The sequence below is a fragment of the Polyodon spathula genome, chromosome 16 (genome assembly GCF_017654505.1).
Source record: "Polyodon spathula isolate WHYD16114869_AA chromosome 16, ASM1765450v1, whole genome shotgun sequence".
Classification (NCBI taxonomy): Eukaryota; Metazoa; Chordata; class Actinopteri; order Acipenseriformes; family Polyodontidae; genus Polyodon; species Polyodon spathula.
The window spans coordinates 31533972-31551020 of NC_054549.1; the positions used below are offsets into that span (position 1 = coordinate 31533972).

Below are 17049 nucleotides of genomic sequence, written 5' to 3' on the forward strand. Positions count from 1 at the left end.
ATGCAAACTGCTTGACCCACTGTACCAAAAGATTAATTGTAATAAAGTTGGTCATATGCAAGTTTAAGAAGTCATCAGACTGCTTTGCTTCTCTTTGGAGAATCACGTTTTGACAATGCCTTGCATTTTCTTTCTGCAAGTGGGCCAACGTGGCTCTTTTTCAGACTCCTTTGGGGCATGTTGCTAATGCTTTTCAAGTATCGGTTTTGCCAATTAAGGAAGACGGTATACAGGACCACTGTCAAACCAGAATGTTCTCAGTAAAGCTAGTATTAAATGTATTAGGGCTGGAATTGATTTAAGCATTGCAGCTTTTCACACACTGTTTTTATTCTATCTCACATTTATAAAACAATCTTAATAGCAAATTCTCCTATTGACTTCTTTTATTATTTTAGTACTCTGGTTGGGTGTTGTGTATTTTATTGCTTTTTAAGATATGCGCAGGTGCACTTTGTAAGTAAAAGGAAATTAAACTTGAGATGCCCTCAGGGATTACTATGCAAGCCATGCCAAGCAGGGTACCCTATACAGTTATCACCTACTGATAATATGGCATGTGGTGCATTGTTCATGTTACACGTGCATCGCACACTACAGCTGGCATCGAAATCAAGTTTTGTGGTGAGCTGAAAAGATTAATAGCGGTCTCCACTTTCTTTTTACACTTGAAATAAACCGTTGGTCTGAGTCGGGCAAATACTACTGTGTAATGTAGAGTTAGCCTCCTCTCAACATATCTGCTTTTATTGTTGATTGCCCCTGTTAAAGTGAAAGCATTTAATACATATTTTTACCGTTTTTATTTTTAAGCTTTAATGGCAGGTGTTTTTTTTTTTTTATCTAATGCCTGGTTTATTGTTGTATGTCTCTGTTATTTTACATGACAGGCATAACTTGATAGGCTACTGTTTTACCCAAATGTTATTGCCTCTGGCAAAGTTGAAATAATTCCTGCTTTGAAATTCTCAAGTTAATCTTTCAGATGAGTTCAGGGGTCCATGCTAATGATCTAAACAGGGGTGCATCTAAGTACTGCCACCCTGAATTGAATAAGCCTGTTTTTTTTGTTGTTTTTTTTTTCCCTCAATGATCTCATTTCACTGTATTTTTTGTATTCAGTAATGTTAGTAAGTGGGTCAATAAATCAACGGGTGGGGTGGGGCTGTGTGTGTGTGTTAAGGAGTCAGTATTTCAATATGCAACTATTAAGATCATATTATTAACTTCAAATCAAGAAAATCAACCAATTCTGTAGATAGGCTGTTAGAGGAGATGAAGACATGTTTGTTCTTTTTTTTATCTAGTCATTTGACAATCCAATTCATTTGATGTGCTTTCACATATGGACCACACACAAGACTGTGGTTCTAAAGCAATATAGTAGTCTGTTTGTAAGTGGATAGGTGAAGTGTTGGTAACCTGAGTAGACATGTTTTAATACAACTTGACACTAAGAAAAACCCACTTCAAAAATATTGTTTTTGCAAAGGATGTGTGGTGCCCTGCTTCAGTGGTCTGCAAGGTTTTAGCATTATGAATAGTTAACCACTTGAATCAAATGATATTATGGATTTCATTCTTAGTATGGGAGATTGTCTACACTATAGTGAATACTCACGAGGTCCTTACCATAGAACAGCATCCTTTTGTAATATTGTGGATTAATGTAAACTGTGTGTTATTATCAAATATAATATTAATTATAAATATGTATATTAGTTATATGTATACTAACTTTAAGAATTAATGTATAGATTCATATATATATATCATAATTATCTCTATATAGATATTATATTACACTATTTATCTATATACGTGCATGCGCTGTAATTCAACGAGATTTTGTTTTTTTATAACAAAAGTTGTCTCAAAAGTATTCCCCCCCCCCCCCCCCTTGGACTTTTCCACATTTTATTGTGTTACAACATGGAATCAAAATGGATTTAATTAGGAGTTTTTGCCACTGATCACCACAAAAAAAGTCCATAATGTCAAAGTGAAAAATAAAATCTACAGATTGTTCTAAATTAATTACAAATACAAAACAGAAAATAATTGATTGCATAAGTATTCACCCCCTTGAGTCAATATTTGGTAAAGGCACCTTTGGTAGCAATTACAGCCATCAGTCTGTTTGGCTAAAGATCTACCAGCTTTGCACATCTGGACACTGCAATTTTTGCCCGTTCTTTGCAAAATTCTCCGTCAGGTTGGATGGGGACCTTTGGTGAACAGCAATTTTCAACTCTTTCCACATATTCTCAATTGGATTGAGGTCTGGGCTTTGACTGGGCCACTCCAGGACATTGACCTCTTTGTTTTTAAGCCACTCCAGTGTGGCTTTGGCTGTATGTTTGGGGTCATTGTCGTGCTGGAAGGTGAATCTTCTCCCAACTCCCAGGTCTCTTGCAGATTTCAGCAGGTTTTCCTCCAGGATTTCTTTGTACTTTGCTGCATCCATTTTGCCCTCTATCTTCACAAGCTTTCCAGGCCCTGAAGCAGAGAAGCATCCCAATAACATGATGCTGCCCCACCATGCTTCACAGTAGGGATGGTGTTCTCAGGATGATGAGCATTGTTAGGCTTGCGCCAAACATAGTGCTTAGCGTTGAGGCCAAAAAGCTTTATTTTGATCTCCTCAAACCATATAATCTTCTACCACTTGGTCTCAGAGTGTCCCACATGCCTTCTGGCAAACTAGCTGAGATTTGATGTGAGATTTTCAACAATGGCTTTCTTTTTGTTACACTCCCATAAAGGCCAGTTTTGTGAAGCACCCAGGCTGTTGTTGTTGTATGCACAGTGTCTCCCAGCTCAGCTGTAGAAGACTAACTCCTTTAGAGTTGCCATAGGCCTCTTGGTGGCCTCTCTGACTAGTGCCCTTCTCGCCCGGATACTCAGCTTTTGAGGACGGCCTGTTCTAGACAGATTCAAAGTTGTGCCATATTCTCTCCATTTCTTAATAATGGACTTTACTGTGCTCCGGGAGATACTTGGTGCCTTGGAAATGTTCTTATATCCTACCCCTGATTGGTGCTTTTGAAGAACCTTATTCCGGATGTGCTTTGAATGCTCCTTCGTCTTCATGATATTGTTTTTGTTAGGAAATGTACTAACCAAGTGTGGGACCTCCCAGAGACAGGTGTATTTAGCCTGAAATAATGTGAAACACCTTAATTGCTCACAGGTGGACTCCATTCAACTAATTATGTGACTTCTAAAGATAATTGGTTGCACCAGTGTTTATTTAGGTGTGTCATAGCAAAGGGGGTGAATAATAATGCAATCAATTATTAATCAATTAAAAACATTTATTTTTTTTCCTCCTTAAAGTGTATAGCAAATTGATGCGTTTGGATTGCATAAGATTCTTTAGTTTTGGCTTCTGTGTAGTTGTTATATAAATGAACAACAGATAAGAATCCTTTTTTATTTTTATACTTAATGCCTATCTCCCTGTACATTTTGTAAATGTTATTTATCTGTCTTCTGACAGCCCCTCTGTTTGTACCATATACAGTATAATTTGGCTGACATCAATAACTGGCAGCAGAAATAACCAAATTATTTAGTCATGGTTTCTTAACGGCCACAAGAGCAAATGGATGTTAAGTAAATGATGCAGTTTATTCCCTTCCTTCTCATTGCCAGCTTGCATGCCACAGGAAGCCTGCCAGCTTTAAGTAAGTGGTACCCAGATGGTACTCACATGACGCCCATTTGGTTATAGAGTCATCACAGGGAATAACTCGACTGCCACAACAAGCTATAGGTCAATTGAGCAGGAATGCCTGTTGCTTTAGTGTTTTGCATATGCAAATTTGTTAATGTTATGTCATTTCTGTAAATGCAGGGAGGTTCTATCTCTGGGGTCCTAAATGAACTTGGAAAGCAGCCCAGTTAATGGGGAGCTAAGAGAGCTATGGTTTTGAAATATACTTCCACAGCTTGTATCCTCTGTTCAAACACATTGCTTCCTGGACGCTCTCATTTTCTCTCACAGCTGAAGCTGTCTGGTGGAAGTGGCTCTGATAGGCTCGCTCGGTAATGGGATTGTCAAACAAGGTTTTTGTAAAATTGGCTGAAGTGATTTTCAATGTAAAAAAAAAAAAACCCTGGTGTGTGCCTATTTTTAGTGTGCAAGGAAGACAATGCACTCAGCCAAAGCTCTTTTCTTTTCCTTTTCTGCATGCCACACTTTTATACTCTGTCTCATCAGCTGCAGATGTGGCACCCAGTCATCTTGGAAAAGTTGTGAACCGTGTCATCTGTGTTGTTTAACAGCCAACATCTGCTGCAGCAGTCTGATGGAAGCAACAATGTGGAACTCCCCACCCCCCCCCCCCAAAAAAAAACAAAAAAAAAAACCTAAAAACATTTTGGAACATTGAAGCAGTTCTGACTGATACACCACAGTTCTAGCACTTTTAAAAATGAAAAAAAAAAAGTATCAAGCTTACATATGTAATAAGATTAACGTAGACCGTTTCAGGCATTGCACTATTTCAACTTGTTTTTTCACAACATTGTTCTCTTGGGAAATGTTACTCTTACAATTGTAAGTCACCCTGGATAAGGGCGTCTGCTAAGGAATATTATTATTATTAATAATAATAATAATAATAATAATAAGAATAATAATAATGTATGACCCATAAGTTATATCACCATCTTCTGGAACCCCACCTAGAATCTCTCTTTCCCTGAGGCATGTCTTAGTTTTGAGTTGCATAAAAAAAAACAAAAAAAAACAAGAAATTGCAGATGGTCTAGGGCACATTTCCTGCCCATAAAACAGTGGAATTAAGTTTTAAAAAAAACTCGACACCTTTGTGGATAAGGAATACACATGATCAATGTCTCCATCAGCCGGTAGGCACTCGTCGTTTTAGCAATAGTTGTTTTCATTTTGCTTACTGCTTGCATTGAGCTTTCTGGAATTCTTACCCCCTTGTGACAATACTGGTCCAAATGATGCATCATACCATACAAGTAATATACATATTTTACTGTATTGTTAGCTTCCAGAAATACACACAAAATGTAAACTGCTTTATTTAGGAAATAATTATCCATATGTTAATTTAGAAATCAAGCTTAAAAAAAAAGTTTGACACACCAGCCTTTGTGTAGGATTGTGCCAGTGATAGTGAAGGAAACTGTAGTATACAAGGTCACTTCCTCCCAGACCATGTGGCAGTGACTTCATGAGGCTTGTGTTTCTTGGTCTACTCCTTATGCCTATTCCACTAATAAATTCTTATCACATCATCCTAAAGAACTGAAAAATCAAGATATTCCTGCATCATTATAGAAACGATCTTACAAATTCTCTCTACATATGAATTTGATCTCCTCTTTACAAACTATTCTGTAAGATGTGCCATTCCCCTTACACTTGCCCACCAGGGATTTAATATTCTTGCAAAAAGCAACTAGACGTTGGTGTTATAAACAATATTGTGACTACACAAAGCATATTTAAAGTGTTCTAATTATTACAGCATTGAATTAGTATATTGTTTGGACTTGTCTCTCTTGTGTGGCTTGGCTTGGCAAGGTTTATAGGATCCAATAAAACAGATTTCCTTTAGCTGGGAATGGAAAAAGAAATGTATCCATTCCGAAGACGGTAATTAACTTTGTTTATACTTATTCCCCAATTTTTCAGTAATTCAATTAAACAGCAATGTTTAAAAACAAACAAACAAACCAAAAACACGTTTTTTTGCTTTGTGTCTTTTAGTTGATGCGACATTACAAAAAGCAAAACCTTTTTTTTTTTTTTTTTGGGGGGGGGTTTTGTCATTTACCTGTATATCTGTTACCTGGCTGTTATACATGTTGCTAGATAATATAAGATACATTCTTATAGTAAGTAATATGTTTAAAAAAAAAAAAGAGTGGCTTCCTCTCACACCAATAAAGATTTTTGTTTTTTTAAAGCCAGATGATGAATTTGAGCAATAAAGGCTGAATCACGAGGGCTTTTATTATAAATCGCTATAAGGATTGTTATCTGTGGGATGTGTGCACTACCTTAGTCATGTTCAATCAAGAGTCCACTTAGCCGTGACTGCGAGTAATTGTTCCCAAGTGGACTGCACAATGACCTGTTAATGTCTGCTTTCACCCCGTGACCTCTGCACATTTGTAGAGGATTTTAAATCATGTGGATCTCTGTGTTACTTTGTGTTCCGAGGTCAAGTGGGTGTCTGTGCTGCTTGAACCACTTTCTTATAATTACACCACGTTCCGTACATGTGTTGGAGCAGTTCTGTGGTTTGGGCTGTAGTTAAACCCAGAGCTGGGTGACTCAGTGGGTTAGGGCAGTGAGTTCATGCACGTGAGATACTGCTTGATTTCAGAGATAGACATATGCAATGTAAATGATTTCTGTGTATGTCACAGAAGCACTAGTACAAATCCATACTTGCTGTAGCAACTAAACAGCTACATCAGCAGTGACTCATAAAACGTCAGTATGGCAGTAAACCACGAGTTTACACTGTTTCAGATGTGAACAGGACAAGTACTGCATTAATCATTATTGGCATACATGGCTATGGAATAATCTAATGGTGGTTTGTGCGAAAAGCAGTTAGTAAGGGTTGGTTGCGCCCCCCACCTTTCATTAAAATTGCTTAACTCATGGCTAACTTTTTTTTTTTTTTTTTTTAATGTTTTTTGATATTTTATTGTATATTATATTTTTGTATAGTATATTTATTTGTAATGTGAAGCGCTTTGGGGTGCCTTGGCAGGAAAGACGCTATACAAAATAAATATGATTGATATAACGCCCTACTGGCCAGATTACCACAATACCATACATATTATTATTATTATTATTATTATTATTATTATTATTATTATTATTATTATTATTATTATTATTATTATTATTTCTTAGCAGATGCCCTTACCCAGGGGGATTTATAATAGTATCTAGCCATAACATCCTATACAGGACTTTGAACACTGACATGGTATCATGGGCATACTGGCAGGGTAGAACTAGTTTAAAGTGCCTATTTATGCTGTGATACAGTAAGTGTACAATAAAGATTTTACAAAATATCTTGGGAACTTGTTAACTAACCCTTATCAAAGTGGAGAATTTTCAGGGGGCCATGTCCATGCTTATTGAGAAATACAAACACATCTGTTGAAGCTAAAATACTTCTGAACAAGAGACAACAGGGCTCGCCACAATATGTTAATGGAATACTATGGGAAAGGTTGGTTTGAGAAGTAGTTCTCAAGAAAGGCATGTGGAAAACAATGCCAATATAATATGTCTTTACTAATTAGACTTGAAAAAGGACAACCGTAATGGTGTAGATATAAACGATGTTGGGTAAAGCTGTTGGGGTAAACATTTTTTTGTTGATTAATGACACAACATGTAGATAATCGGCCTGGTCCTGTAGGTAGTTTTTCATAGTTTCACACAAGGAATGCGTACCAGGGTTTGAACTCTCCGATTTTGTTCATGGCGTTACAGTTGAATTCCACACACATGAATTATGACAATTCAGGCTGCCTGTTCTGTGGTTTGCTGTGTCTGGTTTGCTTCCTACTTTTAAAGTTACAGTTGCACTTGGTCATCTGAGCCTTGTTCTCACAGTCTGGCTAAATCTGCAGGATCCCCTTGCACGGCGGGGGAAGGGAGACCTACAGCTATAATGTTGTGTATAAAGTTTGATGCAAGATTGCACTTATTTTTTTTAGAGTGTTTTCCGTCCTACTAGGAGTTAGGGTGGGAATCTTTTATAAACCTTTTCTTTTTTGAGCCAAATCCAAACCAAGTCTCATCACTGCTGCTTGGAGAACTTAATTGAATACAAACTGAAAAAGACATGTATCAACATTTTTTTTTTTAAATAATTGAACCAACTTAAGTTTTGAAACACTGTGCCAGGTCACTATGGGAATGTTTACATGCAGTCAGCAAAGTAACCAATGGCCAAAGGGGAGGATTTGCATGGTGTAATACTAGTCCCAGATATATGAAGTTTAGCCTATGAACTTGGAAACTATTCTTTTTTTGAAGAAGAAAAGGTAGAGTAATCTGTGGCATAGCTGCCTGTCGCATATCCACCCTAACCATTTATCCGCCATGATCAATCATTTCATCAATGCTAGTTTTTAATTGAACAGAGAAGATTAGTGACGGATTGTAGAACACGTGTTGTATGTGCTCCTTGCGCAACCATTGCTGGTAGTGTCATGTGAGCTGTTCAGTGTGTTGATATGTAAACAAATTCTGTTTGCCTGCGGGGCATATCAACTTCAACCTCCATCTTGATTTCGCCTGTCACTCAGCAGTTCAGGACGGAGAATCCACAATGCGGATGATTTAAATTGCAATTGAACAGACAAATTAATGACGGGTGATGAATTTAGCCGGAGACCTTGTCCGTGGTTGCTGACAGCTATCTGCAATGCTGGCCGACTAGTGAATACACAATAACATCACTACAACAACAACAAAAAAAAAAAAAAAAAAAAAAAAAAAGCTGCCAAACCAGGACTGGATAAAATGAAGATGAATGGTTAACACAACCACTACAGTGGCGTAATGCGTAATGCCACCTGCCCCCTAAACATGGGAAACGAATGAAAAGTAAGCAGCTGAGACATGCCCCCCCCCCCCCCCCCCCCCCCCCCCAAGCATGAAATGGGAGAACCTGGCATCTCCAGCCTGCCACGCACCCTGGAGTAAATAAATACGAACCACTCGGCACTCGGGTAAGGAAAAAACCGTACTCGCTGGTAGGAGGAAACCTTTGGGAATCCATGGCTGAGGGTAGCTCTTCCTCCAGGCTCTAAAGATGGCCGTCTCCCTTTTTGACCTCGCTGCGATTGTTCAACTGATTTCATTTGAATCCAATGTAATTGAGTAACAGTGACTTCAATTTAAGTAATTTGTGGCCACTGTGAGAAGCTTATTATACCAGCATACTGCTAATTGCAATTTTGATCAGTGATGCATGGGAATTGCAATTTGGAATTGATTTTAAAAAGGAATTGAAAAACAGGAATTGACCACAGCCCTGGCGGCAGCAGATCACACGTGCCTCTGTCTGCTGCCACCCCCTCAAGATGTATTGCTTAGAGTATGGCTGGGATTATTTGTTTCATGAATTGCAAATGAAGCAGGTATTATATACAGCACACACCAGAGCGGTGTGTCCTGACCTGGTAGCAATCCTGTAGATTCTGTTTGTGGTAATGTATCTTCAAAACGGCAAAAAGGGTTCCTTTTAAACTTTAGGATTACCTGTACATAAAATCATTATTTGAAGAAATGATAATTTTCTGCCTGTGAATAGTAATAATACAAAAAAAAAAAATACAAAAAACGTCAGCAACCAGATACTTCCATATGTTTTGTACTGAAAAGTATACACGCCTATGGAGAGAGCGGCTAGCCAATCGGATTTTAAGGAATTTACGAAACCATTTTATAACTATTAAAACATCCATAACAACTGTGAAACCTTACAAACACATTATTGCACATTTCAACTATGCATTTTGCAAACTCTAGTATAAACTCAAACATTCGTATTTGCTTGGGTTTCATGTGTTTTTTCATTCTAGTTATTTGTTGTTAGGTACATGTGTGTAGGCTGATGTTTACCGTTTTCAACATTTACACTGCTGTCGTGCAATAAATTCCATTTTATCAGCATTTTTAACCTTCGTTGTGATCGGCATCAAGATTGCTCAGTTGTTGCTTATGCATGCTTCTGTTGTGCGATCTTATCTTTTTTGTTCATTCTGAAAGTTTATAACATCTATAAAATGAGTGATAAAGTATGAACTGTATTTGGGTCTAGAGATAAGGGTCGGGAAGATGTGTGTCATTATGATGTGGTTTTGATTGATCACGTTTTTTTTTTCTTTATTTGTCATAATTTATTCCATGCGACGAGACTCCCGTCATTGTTGGCTTCATAGATTAGCATTGTGGTACTTTCCCCACCTTTTAAAACTGGGGTTTAAATTCCTTTAACTTTGTCTAGTTTTTCTGTTTTTTTTTTTTTTTTTTTTTTTAATTAATAAGACACATTTTTGCATGAGTGATTGTTTTAAAATAGGTTGTATTGTACAAACAATATTGTGGTACAAATGTTTAAAGTGAAGTCCCCTACAAAAATCAGAGTAGAAAGTGATGTATTTCTTGGTTAATCATAAATTATTATTATTTTTTTTTTTTATATATTTTTTTTTTTTTTTTTTTTTTTTACGAAAAACCTGTTTTTTCAAAATGACCTGTGTGCCCAGAGCACGTATCACACTTGAGTCATTTAAAACATATTGACAAAGAAAAAAAGCCCTTGTTAAATATGTAAATACCTGTAGTTCTAAATTTGCCACATTTGCCTTTTTAGAGTTCCATAATTTCACCTTGTAAACATTATCCATTTTAGCTCTATTTTGTGACAGTTTGTGCAGATGGAAATCAAAAAAGGAAAAGAGCAAAAAGCCAATTAAATAAAAAGATGCATGCATCTTAAAACAAACCACAAAACATTCATGTAAGCATCAATGTGTTTGCTATTGCTTTGTGATTTAACTTGGACTTAAAAAGGATTTAACTATGCCTTCTGCTGTCATAATCAATTCCATTTTACTTTTCCTACTTTGATATTTTGGATGTTTTTACCACCACTTTAATGTACACGTATATATTTCTATGTTTCAGTATCAGGTGATCTTCTCAAGCGTGCCCGCTTCCTGATGTGAAGACTTCAAGTCCAGTAAGGTTCACACTGAATTGGTGGAATGTCCATTTTACTTAGAAAAGTAAGAAAGGTAAGCAAAATATCAGCTCTACATAAATATATGTGGAAACTTTATCTTGCAGATATGTTAAAATGTATTACGCTTTGCCAAGCTTTTTCACTAGTGCAATGTACGTACTTTTACATCAGCTTTGCGCTGGAACAAAAGATTCCTACATCTACACTTTGTACATTTGTATTTATTTCAAACACCCAAACTTGTTCTACAAACACTTGCATTTATCATGCATGCCACAGTAAGAAAGAAACTAGATGGACAGTATCAACACCAGACACATTTGTATTAAATCACTGCTGCGCTGCACCTGAAACTGTGTCATCATATGCTGACAAAGTCTTTCACCAAGAGAGGACTGCAGTTCTGACTTGTGTACAGTCCTGCAGGGTGCAAAGCAGTTACTTCATCACTCAAGCAAGATTAAATTGGAGAAAAATGTTAACACACACCCAATAGACACTCACCAGAGTGTGCAGCAGTTATAGCTGTAACACTGAATACAAATGCACGACCCAACTACTCATCTACTGTATGGAATCAAGGATCACTGTACACAGTTGTATGATGTTAAGACTCATATATGCAATACATAGATAGGTTTTGTTTTGTTTTTTTCAAAATTTATAGCGGCAACATCTCAAATTCAATAGAGTTTCTAAAAATGTTATTACAAAGTTGTGACCATATATATACACACACACACACACACACACACACACACACACACACACACACACACACACACACTCTGTGTGTGTGTGTGTGTGTGTGTGTGTGTGTGTATATATATATATATATATATATTGGTACACCCTCGCTGTAACAAACCTGTTGTGCTCCAAGTCTTTTGTTCGTTATATCGAGGGGCTCGTTATAGTGAAAGGACAATCAAAGTTAATGATAAACTGCTGGAGTAAGTTAATGAGAGAAGCTTCTGAATAAAAATAGTGTAACATGTACCTGTTTGTCTCATGTTTGCAGTATTCTGCCTTTGCTTTGTCCTGTTCATTTAAAGAATTAAAACGCAGTGCAAAAAGCAAAAATCCCAAATTGAAGGTGAACTTTTTATTCAAAATCAATCTGACATGAATCGTTTCAAAGTGCATCAAATCCAATCCAGCATGCAAGAACCCCAAACTGAGCTTTTATTCCAAATCAACCCGACATGAAAAGTTCAGATCCTCAAGTTTTTTGTTGTTGTTTTTTTCTTTAAGCAAATTTGCTTTCCGCATGGCTGCTGAACAAGCCAAAAAAATGTGCTTTTTGAAAACCTATATTCATGACAGAGATACGCCAGCATTACTCCTTTTTTCAAATGATCAATGTAGTTTCCGGCTCTGTTACAGAATAAAATGATTTTCATTTAAAATTCATAGTTAAACAGTATGCACTTTTTATTAAGACAAAAGAGTTGACTTCACTGTGGAGGTGGCATCGTGTGAGTGTGTGTGTGTGTGTGTGTGTGTATACACACACATTGCAAAACATTTAACAAACCTCCTTAGGAATTCACTTTTGTTGAGCATGACTATAAGCCATTAGTGCTGAAAGGTGACTTTTTAAAATCATTAAAAATGAAATTGATTTAAATGTGATGGGAATTGGTAAAATATGTATTATATAAAAATATAGCTCTAAAATTATTTAATTTAATATCAGCGTTGTGCTTGAATGCAGTGTTTAATACAATGAACATGGCAGTCCAAATGGAAAGATGAAGAAATAATTGCCCTGGGTTGCCAGAATATGCCAGTAGGTCTGATCTCTTATTTGTTCTTTTTATGATGTGTGTGTCATCTGATTTTTGTATCTTTTGAGATGCATTTTAAAAGTGTTTTATTTCACGTCCTTGTGGGTATTTGTCCCATTTTGTAACCAATAATTGGCTGAGTACTTTCCACGTAGTCGGTTGGCCATTTGCCAGTGTGGCGTCGCTGTTGATCGGAAATGAACATGACATTTGTGAGGAGGTAATGGAATCTATACAGTAAGTAATTAAATTCATGACTCTAAGGAAGAGTCCATCATTCCCCACCTTGGACCAGCAGGAGGGCCGGGGGAGGGGAGGATACAGTCCCAGCAGGCACCTCACTGCAGCCTTTATCCAATCTCTGTGTCATGTTTAGTTTTTAAGTTCTCTGTTAGTGCTGTTATTCTCAGCAATTAATTGCAACAAATGTCAATTAAAAATCTACCAAATAGTGTAGGAGAATTAAATTGCAATTATAAAAATTACATTAGAAAAAGGAGACATTAACATTGGTTTAATGAATTCCGCTGCAGGTGACAGTTGTTATTTTGTGTTTTTTTGGGGGAGGGGGGGGCGCAAACGTCTAAAATGAGATCATATGCTCTTCAGCCTATTAATAGCCAACGTTTAAGTATTCAGGGTTTTGGTGGAACTAATTGCTATAACACCTGTGTGTTTAGTCCCCCACACCTTTATGCTATACACGTTTTAAGATCAATCTAACATGGGGTTCTTAAGTTACAAGCATCCAAACGAGAACACATGTAACACCTGTACACTGTATGTGCGCTGTGCTTCAGCCTCTGTGCATATTGTAACTAGGTAACGGGAGAACAGTCTTTCACAGAAAAACTGTTCTTAAAGTTATTGATTATTTTTAACACAAAATCCTGTTCCTCAGAATGGGCTAAACCATCTCAACATGAAACAGCAGGACATACATCAGTGGGTACAAACATAACATCCCGGCAACATTTATTAAATGAGATTTGACCTTAAACATTTATACTTGGCAAAGACTGTAGAATATAAACTTCACAAAGCTATAATAATGGTCAGTCTGACCCGCTTTTGTAATGTTCACACGCCTACTGCATCTGCAAAAAATGTTGCTGCTGGCCAAGAAATTATTTTAGGCAAACCCTCAATGCAATTTCTATTACTTTAGTTTTTTGTTCTGTTTTAAAATGTGTAATTTGGTCTGTTTTATTTTCTCTTTTCTTATTCCAATACTGTTTTTTAGGTTTCTGTTTTCAGAGTTTTTGGCCTGGGGAATCTTACATTGTGTGTGTGTGTGTGTGTATGTGTGTGACAATTGTAAAGTGGATTAGATCAGTTTGACAAATAGATGTGGGGAATTGTTTTAATTGTGCAATTATCTGCCCTAAATCAGTTATGTAGAATATGCCATAGTGGCTTGCGATCACACATGTTCAAGCTTTATAACGATTTTATTCATTCATTTTACAGTTTTGGACTAGGATAGCCTTAAAAGAAATACTAAGGGTCTCGTTTACAAGAAGGTCCTAAGGGCAGCGGGGTCTTTCACAGCCACACAAGGGCTCACACGCATTACCATATGAAACCCTTCAGGCAAGAATATGTTAACTGATATTTTGCATTTTTTTTATTATATAGCAATGGGATAGAAGGCAGTGAAAGGATTTCTTCTAAGGCTAGCATTGGTCATAATATAGGCTTGCAGTCATTTGATTTGTGCGGAGAAGTGTGAATGGGGAACCTTACACACACATTTCTTGCAGTTAGCAAATAGGAAGTGTGACAGATTTGACAGTGTATCAGCTATTTTTTATGCAGACAGAATATCTTTTTTAAAATGCCTTAGAAATAGAACATAATGAGTTCTTGTTTACAATTATCATTAAATGGGTCAGTTTAAAGACTGTGTTATTAGTTTAGTGTGTTATTTTAGTTCTGTGAGAGAGTTGCTGTAGTGAAAGTGCTGGTGGAAGAACAAGGACGTTGTAATCTGATCAAGTCAAGTGTGCTCTGCTGATTCATGCGTTTTTGCAAATCCTGCCAAAAAGAGATGGCTTAATGAATCCTACAAGAATACAAAGTCAAAAGAAGTAAATTCCACCATGGTTACAGAGTACAGATGCTCAGTCAAAGTGTTATCACAATTGGAAGAAGCCTCCTTTCAAATAATTGGGATTTGAAGCTTCTCCAATGTAACGATGAGTCAATTAGGCAAACCATGCCTGCTTACAAAGTATCAATATGATATTTCTATGGGATTTTTAAGTGGAGAATATTATATTATGCTTCCAGCCTGTGATGTGTGTTGATACTGAAACCTATGCACGAAGTGAGCAGAAAAGTGAACGGCTTCATTGTCAGAATGAAAGGGAAACCATGGTGATTTAACGTAGCGAGATTGTTGCAGCATTTTGTTAAATATAGGTTTTCATTAAATTCTGCAAGTTCCCTGACAAGCAACTATTTTATTGTACCTGTGCTACTACTGTGTCAGATAGAGTTGGGTAGAGCTCGCTTGTTAATGTCCAGTTGATACCCATTCAGAATCCAAAATAAATTAAGTTTAGTTCGATTTTAGTGAAATCTATTTATAATAACTGGTGAACAATTTTTTCAATAGGCTCATCCGGTTGATATTTCCTGTAATAACCAGCTTGTTATTACGGGAAACACACGCTCATTAAGACTAGCAACAGAACGTGGCCCCAGCGCGAGCTGTCAAACCGAAAGGAATTCCAACCATATCTCACATAGTTGCTGTCTTCTCTCGATCTGGCAGGAAAAAATTGCTCACCAGAGATTATAAAAAATACTGTAGTTTGTGATAAATGAGTGGTGGGATGCTTAGATAATGTAACATTCCATCCTTCGTGTAGGCATTAAATTCTCATATCACACGCTACCCCATGCATTGTTCTTTTATATAAGGCATATATTTTACAAATATGGACTGGAGTTGAGGCGTATAGTGAAATACTATTATCGCGGAGGGGGATATATTGTCTTACGGGATTATATTGTCCTCTGGACACAAAACCCCAAATATCCAGTCCATATGTGTCTCATTAAACCTTGAAAGACCGCTTCATCTGCATTACGTTTCCAGACAACAGCATAGAACTCTCACAGAAATGTTCAGTTATGGGGTCTCATAATTCTGTCTAAGATTAGAGCGATTGCTGAAGGAAGGCAATGTGTGTTTTTATTCCAACTTTTGTTTTCAGTGCCTTTTTCATTTAGAATTTGTTGAAGCTCATCTTCAGAAAGCTGAGGAAAATGCACTTCCCCCATATTTTTTCATTCCAGATCAAAGCAGTTTCTAGGAGTATACATACAGTTGCTATGGAAGTATTAGAGTATATGTACCATTGATATGAATCGAGACATTTGTTAAGGACGAACACGCTGTCCTCTCAAACGTGTGCCTTCAGCCGACTGCTTCTTTTCACTCTGCAGGCCCACCATGCAGACAACCCAGAGCTATAGCGTCGGAGGACAACACAGTTCTAGGCAGCTTACAGGCAAGCCCGCAGGCGGCCGGCCAGTCTACAGGGGTCGCTGGTGCACGGTGAGCCGAGACACCCTAGCCTTGTAACACTGTCACATTGTTGTTATAAACAAATTTCAAATATTATTTATAACATACTTTCTGTCATATTTATAGATCGTTCTTGATTATTTATAACCGATCCTTAAGTGACTATAACAAGGATTGTGTGCATTCCAGAATGTTGTAAAAAATAATCTGACAAATGATTTTAAGGATTTTGCAGATTTAAAAAAATCATACTTTCCCACCCCTGAACACTGATTTAATACTCAAATACTTCTTTAAAAATAAAATTGGTCTACCAGTCAGTTGTCAAATTTAAAAAAATAAGATTTTTGGAAAGTTAAAGGAAAATGAGATGGGTCTTGTATCTCAAAGCTTCCAAGTTTATTCCCTTTCAGCATATCAGAATACCTACTAGGCTTTTATGTGCACTACAATCATTACTAATTAGGGAAATAGATTGACTGCATTATTGGGCTCTCTTTGTTTCTGATAATACAGGATAGTGTCACTTTAATGTATCCAGTGAAGAGCTTTGTCAACAGCTACAATAAAGCAAAGCCCGTTTTGCCTAACTAGCATGTCATTTACATTCCTTTTAGCGTGCAAAAAAAGCCACCTCTAAGTATAGCTTTAATTCACATGCACCTTGAATTTTGGTTGCCATGGAGAATGAAGTCTGTCATTTGACAAGAAAAGTCACCCATTTATGACAGCACTTTATCTTGTCTCTCCAGGGGAAGAAAATGTCACAAGTGAGAGCAGGAAAAATTAAAGCTTCGAAAAAGATCAGACTTTCTCGGTTTCACTTTTCTGTTATTGCGTTATCGTGTAATTTCTGGTAAAGGAAGCTTATTGTTACTATTGATTTGTACTAAAAATAAAAATAAAATAAAAAACACATGCACACTAGGACAGGCTCGAC

The 17049-nt window shown here is 36.9% G+C and overlaps 1 protein-coding gene across 5 annotated transcripts in view; it reads left to right on the forward strand.

Annotated features, from left to right (window-relative positions):
* LOC121328851 (forkhead box protein P1-like) overlaps nucleotides 1-17049 on the forward strand; it is a 169245-nt gene that overhangs the window by 14932 nt on the left and 137264 nt on the right. For 4 of the 5 annotated variants that reach the window (XM_041273972.1, XM_041273969.1, XM_041273962.1 and 1 more), the window contains exons 2-3: nucleotides 10724-10833; nucleotides 12499-12573. The gene's annotated coding sequence lies outside the window, so the exon portion shown is untranslated. The remainder of the gene's footprint in view (nucleotides 1-10723; nucleotides 10834-12498; nucleotides 12574-17049) is intronic. The other variant, XM_041273964.1, reaches the window with a different exon arrangement.